At 41.3% G+C, this 11,964-nt stretch overlaps 1 pseudogene; it reads right to left on the bottom strand.

Annotated features, from left to right (window-relative positions):
- Window positions 1-711: 711 nt before the first annotated feature.
- Window positions 712-7,831, bottom strand: LOC115833226 (annotated as a pseudogene).
- Between the last annotated feature and the right edge of the window lie 4,133 nt (window positions 7,832-11,964).

Here is an 11,964-nt window from a genome sequence, read left to right as displayed (position 1 = left end):
CTAATAATTGAGGCATAGGTGTTTATGGCCCTTATTGTAATTTCTATAGTTTTCTCCTGATATCTGGGGTAGACTGGCCAATTAAGTTTTATCCTGGTAACACTTGGCATTCAGCGGATGTAGGGTCTATGTTGGTATACTTTTGGAAGTCTCCTTTAAGCTCCCCTGAAAGAAGGCAGGGTTTACATGTTTTCTCTGTGGGACTACTTTGACTTTCTCTTAAGAAACAGGTTTTTTAACACATTGTCTGATCCCTGCCAGGAGGCATTGCACCATGTAGTCCATCCCTATTCTTTATTCCTCCAGATAAAGGAGGAATTCCAATGTTGTAATTCCAATATGGGTCCTGGGAGAGATCAGCAATAGCTGCCACTTCATGGGTGGCAGGCTGGTCAGCTGCCCTGCTATCTATGTATCCCTGACTGGCTAGCCAGATTCTCCATTGTTCCTGTGGAGTACAGCAATAAAAAGGACAACTTGTATACCTTTCCAAGTTAAGTCAAAGGCCAAAGTTAGAGCCTGGCATGCATTGGTAAATGCACTGGGTTCTTCTGAGAACTATCTGCAGTTTTGCTTTTACTGGATTAGATCATTCATTGAGAATGGAACATGTATTCTAATGATCCCTTCTCCATTTGGATTTCCCATAAAGGGAGCAGATTCTCTGGCCCTGGATGGTATGAAATCTCACTGTGAGTTATTCCAGCTAGGCTAGTCTGTAATGCACAAGGCGAAGGAGCATAAAGAGGAGCATAAACAGGAAGTGAAATGGGATTACATTCCACAGAAGACTCTGGTAGCAGAGTGGGGGTGCTGGGGACTCAGAAGGAAGTGCGAGTCCCTGACAGCCCCTATCTGGAGCCATCTTTGTGTCGTGGGGCCTGGGTTCCCTTCCCTTAATAAAAGGATCTTCTAATGCACTGTGTGGCTTCCTTGCTTACTGGGTTTCAGCCAACAGGTGCCACATAGAGCTGGGTTTTCTTATAAGGCCACAAAGGCCTCCACATAAGGTACTTCAGGGCACTTTCCCTGATTTGTACAGAAAAGATCTAGCTGTAGGATGATAATAAAGTTCACATTTCCATTTTCTGGCAATTTTTCATTGTTAGCTGACTTTTTCCCAGGCTAAACAGTGTTACAAAAGAAGATAAGGGTTTTTTTTCTTTTTTAGCTCATCTCACCCAAATTATTCCAGCTTTTAAAATATACATCGCATGAGTGTTTCATTGAGAGTATTGGAGATGGCTCCCATGGTGCCAAGAGAATCCTGCAATGACAGACACATATACAGAAGACCAGGAGGTCATGGCTGTGCCTATTAGCCAAGCTGGACCACGATGCAGTACAGGGCATCTGCTTGAATTCCCATAAACTGAGACCCTAGGAGGTCACGGGTGTTTGCCATGCACCATCCTAGGTCTCACCAGAACTGGATATCTACAGCCTTGACCAAGGTGGCAATCACTGCCAGTTGGGGGGCCCAGATGTCTCACTGACAAGACTTTCCCTACTTCACTGGTTTGCCATTTGTTATGCCCAATTATAATAACTGGAATGCCTGGATGCAATCCCTGGGAGCAGGCATCTGCTTGACTGCACATCTTTTTTTCAGCATAGAAAGTTTATTAAAGGACAATCTGAAGTTGTATGAAAATGAACAAAGTCTGGAGGGATAGGGATTCTTAATGTGGCCCTCAAAACTCTGTTTTGTAAACAGAAAATCAGATTAGAAAATAAATCACAATAGCCACTAAGTGGCAGTCAAATATTGCCAGAGTGACAACAAACGCGCTGAGTCTGAAATGTGGCCAGAAAGACGTGAAACTAAGCAGCAAAATAGCCTGAATATTGAATATTGAGAGAAACCCACATGGCTATATAATTATGAATAGTATAGAAGTAGCAACAAAAAGGGCAGCCGAGAGAGACAGAGACAGGAGGACTGCTTGAGACCAGAAGTTCAAGACCAGCCTGGGCAAAATAGAAAGACCCCATCTATATAAAAATTTTAAAAATATAATAAAATAAAATAAAGGAAAATGGACAAAATGGGAAACAGTTATTTTGGCAGAGGAAAGAGCAACTACAAAGGCCCAGCAGTAGACATATGCCTGTCATGTCTGAGGAATGACATAGAAGCTGGATTGCCTTCAGCACAGGGATTGATGGGAGAGGGACAGGTGGGTGGCAATAAGTGAGGTTGGGAATACGAAGCAGGGCCCTCACCATGCAAAGCTCTTCCAACTGCCCCTTCTGTGATTGCATCGTTAGTCCTTCTTGGTTGAAAAGTCTAAGAATATGGTTTGGGTTTTTGTTTTTTGCCCTCCATCCACAATATCCACCCTGTCCATTGTGGAGGTGGGGCTGGCCAAGGCAGAAGCCCATGATTCCTCCAGTTCCTCCAGCAGCTACAGCCTGGGATTGCTCTTGCTGCCAACCTGCTAGCTGATGCACAGGGGATGCATATGGAAATCAAGGAGGACGGTATAACTAAAAAACACACATACACAGATCCCTGGAACTCATTGCTGGAATACTAGCTCCTGCCATATTAATAAGCCCGGATAGAACATTTGACAAGACGTTATCCTGTGTTCGTTGGCCATTTTCCATCCTCGCTTCATGGACATGGTGATTGACGGTAGCGTCTAGAAACCAAATAAAGAGGTCGAGCTGTGAGTTAAGTGCATTATGCCAAGCACACATGTATATACCCCTCTGATGCTCAGTTTCTAGGAATTTATCACATAAAGCAGGAGGATATACCAGGCAGCGATCTGAGACCCAACAAATTCAGCTCACGAAAGACAATACAATAAAACCACATTCTTCCATTTATGATACTGCATTCATATGGAAACCAAGTAGGATAGTACAACTAGTAAACAAACATACGCTGATCCCTGGTACTCGTGGGTAGAATACCACCTCCTGCCAAATTAACAAGCCCTGATGTAACAGTTGACAAGACATTATCAGGTACTGGTTAGCCATTATTTATATTCTCTTCATGGACATTGTGAGTGACTGCAGTATCTGGAAAGAAAATGAAGTGGTTGAGCTATGAGGTAAGCGCATTATGTCAACCACACAGGCTTACCCCTCTGATGCTCAGTATCTAGGAAATTATCTCATAAAGAAGGAGGATATAACAAGTGTCAATCTGAGAACCCTAAAATTGAGGCCAGAAAAGGTAATACAAAAAAACTGCCTTCTTCTCTCATGACCCTATGCATGCATATGGAAACCAAGTAGGACAGTACAACAAGTGAATGAACTTACATTGATCCCTGGTACTCATGGATGAAACACCAGCTGCTGCCATATTAGTAAGTGCTGGTGGAACAGTTGCGATGACATTATCGGGCGCTGGTTGGCCATTTTTTGTCTTCTCTTCATGGACATTGTGAGTGACAGTAGCATCTGGAAACAAAATGAAGAGGTTAAGTTTTGAGTTAAGTACATTATGTGAAGCCCACAGGTATATCCCTTTTATGCTCAGTTTCTAGAAGACTATTTCATAAATCTGGAGAGGATATGCCAGGTGGTGATCTGAGAACACTAAAATTGAGCTCATGAAAGATAACATGTGTCTCCCATGCATGACATGAGGCGTGCATATGAAAATCAAGTAGGACAGTTCAAATTATAAGCAAACATACACTGATCCCTGGTACTCATGGCTGGAATACCAGCTGTTGCCAAATAACTAAGCCGTAGTGGAAGAGTTGACATGACATTATTAGGTTGTGGTTGGTTATTTTCCATCCTCTCTTCACAGACATTGTGAGTGACAGTAGCATCTGGAAACCAAATGAAAAGGTTGAGCTGTGAGGTAAGTATATTATGTCAACCTTACAGGTATATCCCTCTGATGCTCAGGGTCTAGGAAATTATCCCATAAAATAGGAGGATACACCAGTTGATGATCTGAGACACCTCGAATTGAGCTCACAAAAAAGAATACCACAAAACCACCTCCTTCCCTTTATAACACTATGCATTCATATGGAAATCAACTAGGACAGAACAACTAGTAAACAAAATACACTGATCCCTGGTACCAACTGCTGCCAAGTAAGTAACCACCGGTTGAACAAGTGACAATACGTTATTAGGTTGCAGTTTGTCATTTTAAGTCTTCTCTTCACAGACATTGTAAGTGACAGTAGAACCTGGAAACCAAATGAAGAGGTTGAGCTGTGAGGAAGTGCATTATGTCAGCCCCACAGGTATATCCCTCTGATGCTCAGCTTCTATTATATTATTGCAAAAAGCAGGAGGACATGACAGGAGGTGATCTCAGATGCATCAAATTGAGCTCAAGAAAGATTATACAACAAAACTTCCTTTCCCCTTCATGACAATATGCAGGCATATGGAAACCAAGCAGGACAATTCGACTTATAAGTGAACATACACAGATCATTGGTGCTCATGGCTGGAATACCAGCTCCTGTCATATTAAGACCTGTTGGAGCAGTTGAAAAGACGTTATCAGTTTGGGGTTGGCCATTTTCCATCTTCTCTTCAGGGACATTGTAAGTGATGGTAGCATCTGGAAACCAAATGAAGAGGCTGAGCTGTGAGGTAAGTGTATTATGGTAACCCCACAGGTATATCTCTCTGATGCTCAGTTTCTAGGAAACTATGTCATAAAGCAGGAGCATATAGCAGGTTGCCATCTGAGATCCCTGAAACTGACACCAGGAAATATACAACAAAACCACCTCCCACCCTTTTTGACACTATGCATGCATATGGAAACCAAGTAGGATGGTAATACTAATAAGCAAACTTACACGGATCCCTGGTACTCATGGATGAAATATCAGTGGCTGCCATATTAATAAGCCCTGGTGGAAGGGTCAACAACACGTTATCAGGTGCTGGTTGGCCATTTTCCATCTTCTGTTCATAGACATTGTGAGTGACTGTAGCATCTGGAAACCAAAGGAAGAGGTTGAGCTGCGAGGTAAGTGCACTATGCCAACTCAAAAGTATATCCCTCTGATGCTCAGTTTCTATGAAATTGTTTCATAAAGCAGGAGGATATATCACGTGGTGATCTGAGATGCCTTAGATTTAGGCCAGAAATGATAATACAACAAAACCACCTTACTCCCTTCATGGCACTAGGCATGCATATGAAAACCAAGTAGGACAGTACAACTTATAAGCAAACATACAAAGATCCCTGGTACTCATGGCTGGAATATCAGCCGCTGCCATATTAATAAGTGCTGTCAGACCAGTTGACAAGTAGTGATCAGGTTGGGGTTGGCCATTTTCCATTCTCTCTTTGTGGACATTGTGAGTGACGGTAGCATCTGGAAACCAAATAAAGAATTTGAGCTGTGAGGTAAGTGCATTATGTCAATGCCATAGGTATGTCCTTCCGATGTTCAGTTTCTAGGAAATCATCCCATAAAGCAGGAGGATATATCAAGTGGTGGTCTGAGATCCCTCAAATTTAGGCCAGAAAAGATAATACAATAAAACCACCTTCTTCCCTGCATTACACTGCATGCGTATGGAAACCATGTAGGACAGTACAGCTAGTGAACAAACATACACTGATAAATGGTACTCATGGATGGAATATCAGCTGCTGCCATATGATGAACCCGTGGTGGAATAGTTGACAAGACATTATCAGTTTGGGATTGGCTGTTTTCCATCTTCTCTTGACCAACATTGTGAATGATGGTAGCATCTGGAAACCAAAGAAGGAGGTTGAGCTGTGAGGTAAGTGCGTTATGTCAACCCCACTTGTATATCCCACTGATGCTCAGTTTCTAGGAAACTATCCCATAAAGCAGGAGAATACATCAAATAATTATCTACATCCCCTCAAATTGAGGCCAGGAAAGACAATTCAACAAAACCACCTTTTTCCCCTCATGACACTACGCATGCATATGGAAACCAAGGAGGACAGTACAACTAATAAATAAACATACACTGATGCCTGGTACTCATCGCTGGAATACCAGCTCCTGCCATATGAATCAGCCCTGATAGAACATGTGACAAGATGTTATCCGGTTGTGTTTGGCCATTCTCCATGTGCTCTTCATGGACATTTTAATTCATGGTAGCATCTGGAAACCAAATGAAGAAGTTGAGCTGTGAGGTAAGTGCATTATGTCAACCCCACAGGTATATCCCTCTGATGCTCAGTTTCTAGAAAATCATATAAGAAAGCAGGGGAGGATATGCCAGGTGGCTATTGATACCCCTCAAATTGAGGCTAGGAAAAAATATACAACAAACCATCTTCTACCATTCATGAAAATATGCCTGCTTATGGAAATTAAGTAAGACAGTACAACTAATAAGCAGACATACACAGATCCCTGGTACTCGTGGATGAAATTCCAGCTGCTGCCATATCACCAAGCTGTGGTGGAGCAGTTGACAAGATGTTATCAGTTTGGGGTTGGCCATTTTCCATCCTCTGTTCAAAGGAAGAGGTTGAGCTGTGAGGTAAGTGCATTATGACAACACCACCGGTATATCCCACTGATACTCAGTTTCTAGGAAATTATCCCATAAAACTGAAGAATATGCCAGGTGGCCATCTGAGCCCCCTCAAATTGAACTCACAATAGATAATACAACAAAAACACCTTTTCCCCTTCATTACGGTATGCATGCATATGGAAACCAAGTAAGACAGTACAACTAATAAACAAACATACACAGATCCCTGGTACTAATGGATGACATACCAGCTTCTGGCCGATTAAATAGTCCTGGTGGAACAGTTGACAAGATGTTGTCAGGTTGTGTTTGGCCATTTTCCATCTCCTCTTAATGGACATTGTGAGTAACACTAGCATCTGGAAACCAAGTGAAGAGGTTGAGCTGCAAGATAGGTGTATTCCCCCCACCCCCGCAGAGGGACAGCTATGTATGAATCAGTTTCTAGGGAATTATTTATATCATGAAATAGAAGGATATACCATGTGGAAATCCCAGATCTTGCAATCAGAGATCAGGTGAGATAATACAATAAAACTACCTTTTTACCTCTTGGCATAATGAATACATGCAGTAAACAAGTACAACAGCAGAATAAACATTCACAGGTTTCTTGTACTCATGATTTTGTATCATCTTGCTGCCCTTTACAATTCTCACTTGATATTATTTTTATAGTTCATCTATAAATGCCATGCTGTACACAGCAGGAAGCCAGACTAAGTGAGCCCCCCTTAACCTGCTTCCTATCTATCTCAAATATTCTGAGAAAATAGAGGTGGCTATTAGAATCGAACACTCTATCTCCACTCTATCATCAAACATCCCTATTTTTATACGATTCTACAGATCCTTCCCTTTTGTCTAGAAAAAAAGTGACTTTATTTTCACTCCATGTCTGACACCTCTTTCATTTATTCATCATCTGTGGCAGGCTGCATGCCAGAAGCTGGGGATCAGCAGTAAATAGCCTACAGAGCAGTATTCCCTGCCCTTGTGGAGCCCAGCCAGTATCATTCATCTTTGCCCTCATCATTAGCCCACAAATTTTCTGAGTGCCAACTATGCCCAGGCATGGTACAGACACTTGGAATGTCTCATCTCTTTTACTACTGCTGAGGAACGTGTGCAGTAGAAATTGCCCACCCCACCTTAATGGTGAGGAAGCGCAGGCCAAAGAAGATGAGATGATGACCTGTGTCCCACTGTCAGTAAATGGTAAAGCCAAATCTTGATGGTTGAGGACAAAGAGACAGGGCCACCAGAGCCAGCCAATGCTTTTAGGAGCCTTGGTGAGGGGGGATGACACTAACCTGTGTTCTAATCTCCCTGTCCCTGCTGCCATACCAAACACAATCTGATGATTCTCAAAAAAGCTTTTGCTTTAAAGTAGGTCTCCTCTGAAAGTGGAAAAGCATGGTTGCCACATTGCCACAGATGTGTAGCAGGTCCACAAATATACTTGATGTTCTGCTTAAAGGTGGGATATCCAATGTATGTAATACATTAATCTCAGAACCAGAATGAAGAAGTTTCTGAACAAGTTACAGAACATAAAATTATATATACAGAGATCTTTGTATCTGAGAAAGTTCCAATTGCTCTGCAAGACCTGTGAGGGAGAATAGTAAACATGATGCCCTACGAAATGTAAAAAGGGGTATATAGATATTTGCGTTTTCACAATGTCTTCTATGTAGCCAGCAGTGGGCTGTACTAACCTGTGTTTGAACCCAAAGAGGCAGCGCCTACATCAGAAGTCAGCATAGCCACTGTGGGTTTTTTCTGAACTGGGAAGGAAAGATTTAGGATGGATCGGTGCCCAGGGGACACCAGAATCTGTCATCTACAATGCCAGAGTTTGCTAGCAGGTCCTAGGGACTCAACATTGTGTTTCCTAAGTGGACAGCTGAGAGCCCAACAAGCAGGCTTACTGGAAGAGTCCAATCCAGGTGGTTCCCCCTGGCCAATCTCTTTAAGAAAGAGGGAAGAAAAAGAGATACAAAGAGCAGATTTGGGTCTCTTATGGAATAATATTTGCAAGGTTATGTAAATTCCAGAATTTAGAAAAATACATGAAAGTTTTGGTAGACTCCAGATTTTACAAGTTCCAGAAGTGCTGGTCAAGGAAACTGAGCAGAAGTGCAGTCCCACAAAGCTGGGACAAGTCCAGGGAAAAGGGCTTTAGGGAATGCTGTGAACACAGGCTGAGGGCTCATCCCCTGTACATCAGCTAGCAGGTTGGCAGCAAGACCAATCCCAGGCTGCGGCTGCTGGAGGAACTGGAGAAATCATGGATTTCTGCCTTGGCCAGCCCCAACTCCACGATGGGCAGGGTGGATATTGTGGATGGAGGCCCAAAAAACAAAAACAAATACCCAAATCATAATCTCAGAACTTTCAGCCAAGAAGGACTGATGATGCAATCACAGAAGGGATAGTTGAAAGAGCTTTGCATGGTGAGGACCCTGTTTCATATTCCTAACCACGCTTGGTGCCACCTACCTGCCCCTGTCCCTTCCATCCCTGTGCTGAAGCCACTCCACCTCTTTGATGTTCCTCAAACATGACAGGCATGTGTCTCCATGTCTGTCAAACATGACAGACTCCAGCTCCATCCATGTTTCTGCAAAGGACATGATCTTATTCTTTTCTATGGGTGCATAGCATTCCATGATGTATATGTACCACATTTTCTTTATGTAGTCTATCACTGATGGGCATTTAGTTCATTCCATGTCTTTGCTATTGTGAATAGTCAACACGTATTTTTTTTCATTAACTTTTATTTTGAGTTCCATGTTTACAAGTGCAGGATGTGCAGGTTTGTTACATAGGTAAATGCATGTCATGTGATTTCCTGCATAGATCAACCCATCACCTACACATTAAGCCCAGCATCCATTAGCTATTCTTCTTAATGCTCTCCCTCTGCCCGCCCCGCAAAAGACCCCAGTGTACGTTGTTTGCCCCATGTGTCCATGTGTTCTCATTGTTCAGCTCCCAGTTACAAGTGAGAACATGCAGATGAACACCTTTTTTTCAGTTCTTTTGAGTACATTCATAGGACTGGAATTGCTCAGTCATATGACAGTCCAATGTTTACCATTTGGAAGAAATGTTTTCCACAATGGCTGTACCTTTTCACTTTCCGAACAGCAGTGTATGAAGGTTTCAATTTCTCCACATCTCCAACAATGCTTGTCGTTTTCCATTTTAAAAATTATGGCCATCCTAGTAGGTATGAATTGTGGTTTTTATTGTGATTTTGATTTGTGTATCTCTAATGATTAATGATGTTGAACATCTTTTCATGTACTTGTTGGTCAGTTCTATGTCTTCACTGGAGAAAGTTCTACTCAACTCCTCTGCCCATTATTCATCTTTTTGTTGTTGAGAGTTCTTTTTATATTATGGATACCAGACCCTTATCAGATGTATGTTTTGCAAGTATTTTCTCCCATGCTCTGGTTGTCTTTTCACACTCTTTTGTTTTGTTTTGTTTCGTTTTTAGACAGAGCCTCACTCTATTGCCCAGGCTGGAGTGCAGTGGCACAATCTTGGCTCACTGCAACCTCCATCTCCTGGGTTCAAGCGATTCTACTGTTTCAGTCACCCAAGTAGCTGGGATTACAGGTGTGTGCCACCACACCCGGCTAATTTTTGTGTTTTTAGTAGAGTCGAGGTTTCACCATGTTGGCCAGGCTGGTCTTGAACTCCTGACTTCAGGTGATCTGCTTGCCTCTACCTCCCAAAGTGTTGGGATTACAGGCGTGAGCCACCATGCCTGGCCATTTTCATGCTCTTGATACAGTTTTTTGATACACAGTTTTTAACTTTGATAAAATCAAATTGTCTATATTTTTTTTGCTTTTGCTTTGGTGTCATATCTAAGAAGTCACTGCCAAATCCAAGATCATGAACCTTTACTCCAAATTTCCCTTTTAAGAGTTTTATGGTTGTAGTTCTTTTATTTTGATGTTGATGCATTTTGAGTTAATTTTTGTATGTGTTGTAAGGTAAGGGTCCAACTTCTGTTATTAGTTTCTGGTTTGACTCCACTATGCTCTAAGAAGATACTTTGTATGACTTAGTCTTTTTAAACTTATTGTCATTTGTTTTATGGCCTAATATATGGTTGATCTTGGAGAACACTCCATGAGCACTTTAGAAGAATGTGTACTCTGCTATGGTTGGTGGAGTGTTCTATAGGCATCTGTTTTGACTTTTTCTTTAATCCATTAGTTATTTAAGAGTGTGTTGTTTTATTCCCACGTATTTACACATGTTACAATTTTCCTTCTGTTATTGATTTTTAGTTCCATTCCATTTTGGTTGGAGGATATACTTTGTGTGATTTCAGTCTTTTTAATTTTATGTGGACTTGTTCTGTAGCTTAACATACCTTCCATCATGGTGACTGTTCCATGTGCATTTGACAATAATGTGTAGTCTGGTGTTGTTGGGACAAGTGTTCTATTTATGTCTGTTAGACCTAATCAGTTTATAATGTTCAAATCTTCTATTTACTCATCCATCTTCTGACTAGTACTTCTATCTATTATTGAAGTCTCCAACTATTATTGTAGAACTGTATATTTTCCCTTCAATATGTCAATTTTTGCTTCACTTATTTTGGGGCTGTCTTGACTGGTGCATATATTTATAATTTTTACAACTTTTTGATGGGTTGGCCAATTTATCAATATATAAGGTCGTTTTTGGTCTCTTGTAACAATTTTTGGTTTCAAGTCTATTTTGTCTGATATTAGTAATAGATATCCCTCTCATTTTTGGTTACAATTTGCATGGAATATCTGTTTTCTTCCTTTCACTTTTAACCTATTTGTCAATTTGTCTTTAAGGTGAATCTCTTATAAACAACGTAGAGTTGGATCACTTTTGTAAATCATTCTGTCAATGTTTAACAAACAGCTTTACTGAGAGCTTTATTTTACACCATGCAATTCACCCATTTAAAGTGTATAATTAGATGGCTGTTATATTACATTATTAATTTTTTAAAATTATGGTAATATATGTATAACATAAAATTTGTTATTTTAACCAATTTGACATATACAGTTCAGTGGCTTTAAAAAATTATTATTATTTTTATGGGGGTAAAATTAAATTTATTATCAGTGGTAATTGTCAGTTTCAACCAGCAGCAGTTATTGCTCCCAAGCTTTGAAAATGGGGGCCCCCTTGGTTAATGCTGTCTTTAAGAGTCCTTCCTGTTTCTTAGCTGGGAGAGGAGGGTTGCACAACATAAAGGGTCAGGGGAGGAGCGAGCCAACAGGAAGAGGCACTTGGCCTTAACTCAGAGAATGGGAAAGATGGTCACTCTCTTTTCTTTTGGTGGCAGTAAGAGCTTTATCAAGGTACTTAGTGCCATCAGTTCCTGCACTGGGGAACCCAGGGCTCCAGGTCAGCAAGAGACAGGACCTAAAAGACATTAAATTCTGGGAAGACAGC

Source organism: Nomascus leucogenys, chromosome X, assembly GCF_006542625.1.
Source record: "Nomascus leucogenys isolate Asia chromosome X, Asia_NLE_v1, whole genome shotgun sequence".
Taxonomy (NCBI): Eukaryota; Metazoa; Chordata; class Mammalia; order Primates; family Hylobatidae; genus Nomascus; species Nomascus leucogenys.
The sequence above is the reverse complement of the archived record's forward strand: the minus strand, read 5'-3'. Positions and strand labels throughout refer to the sequence as shown.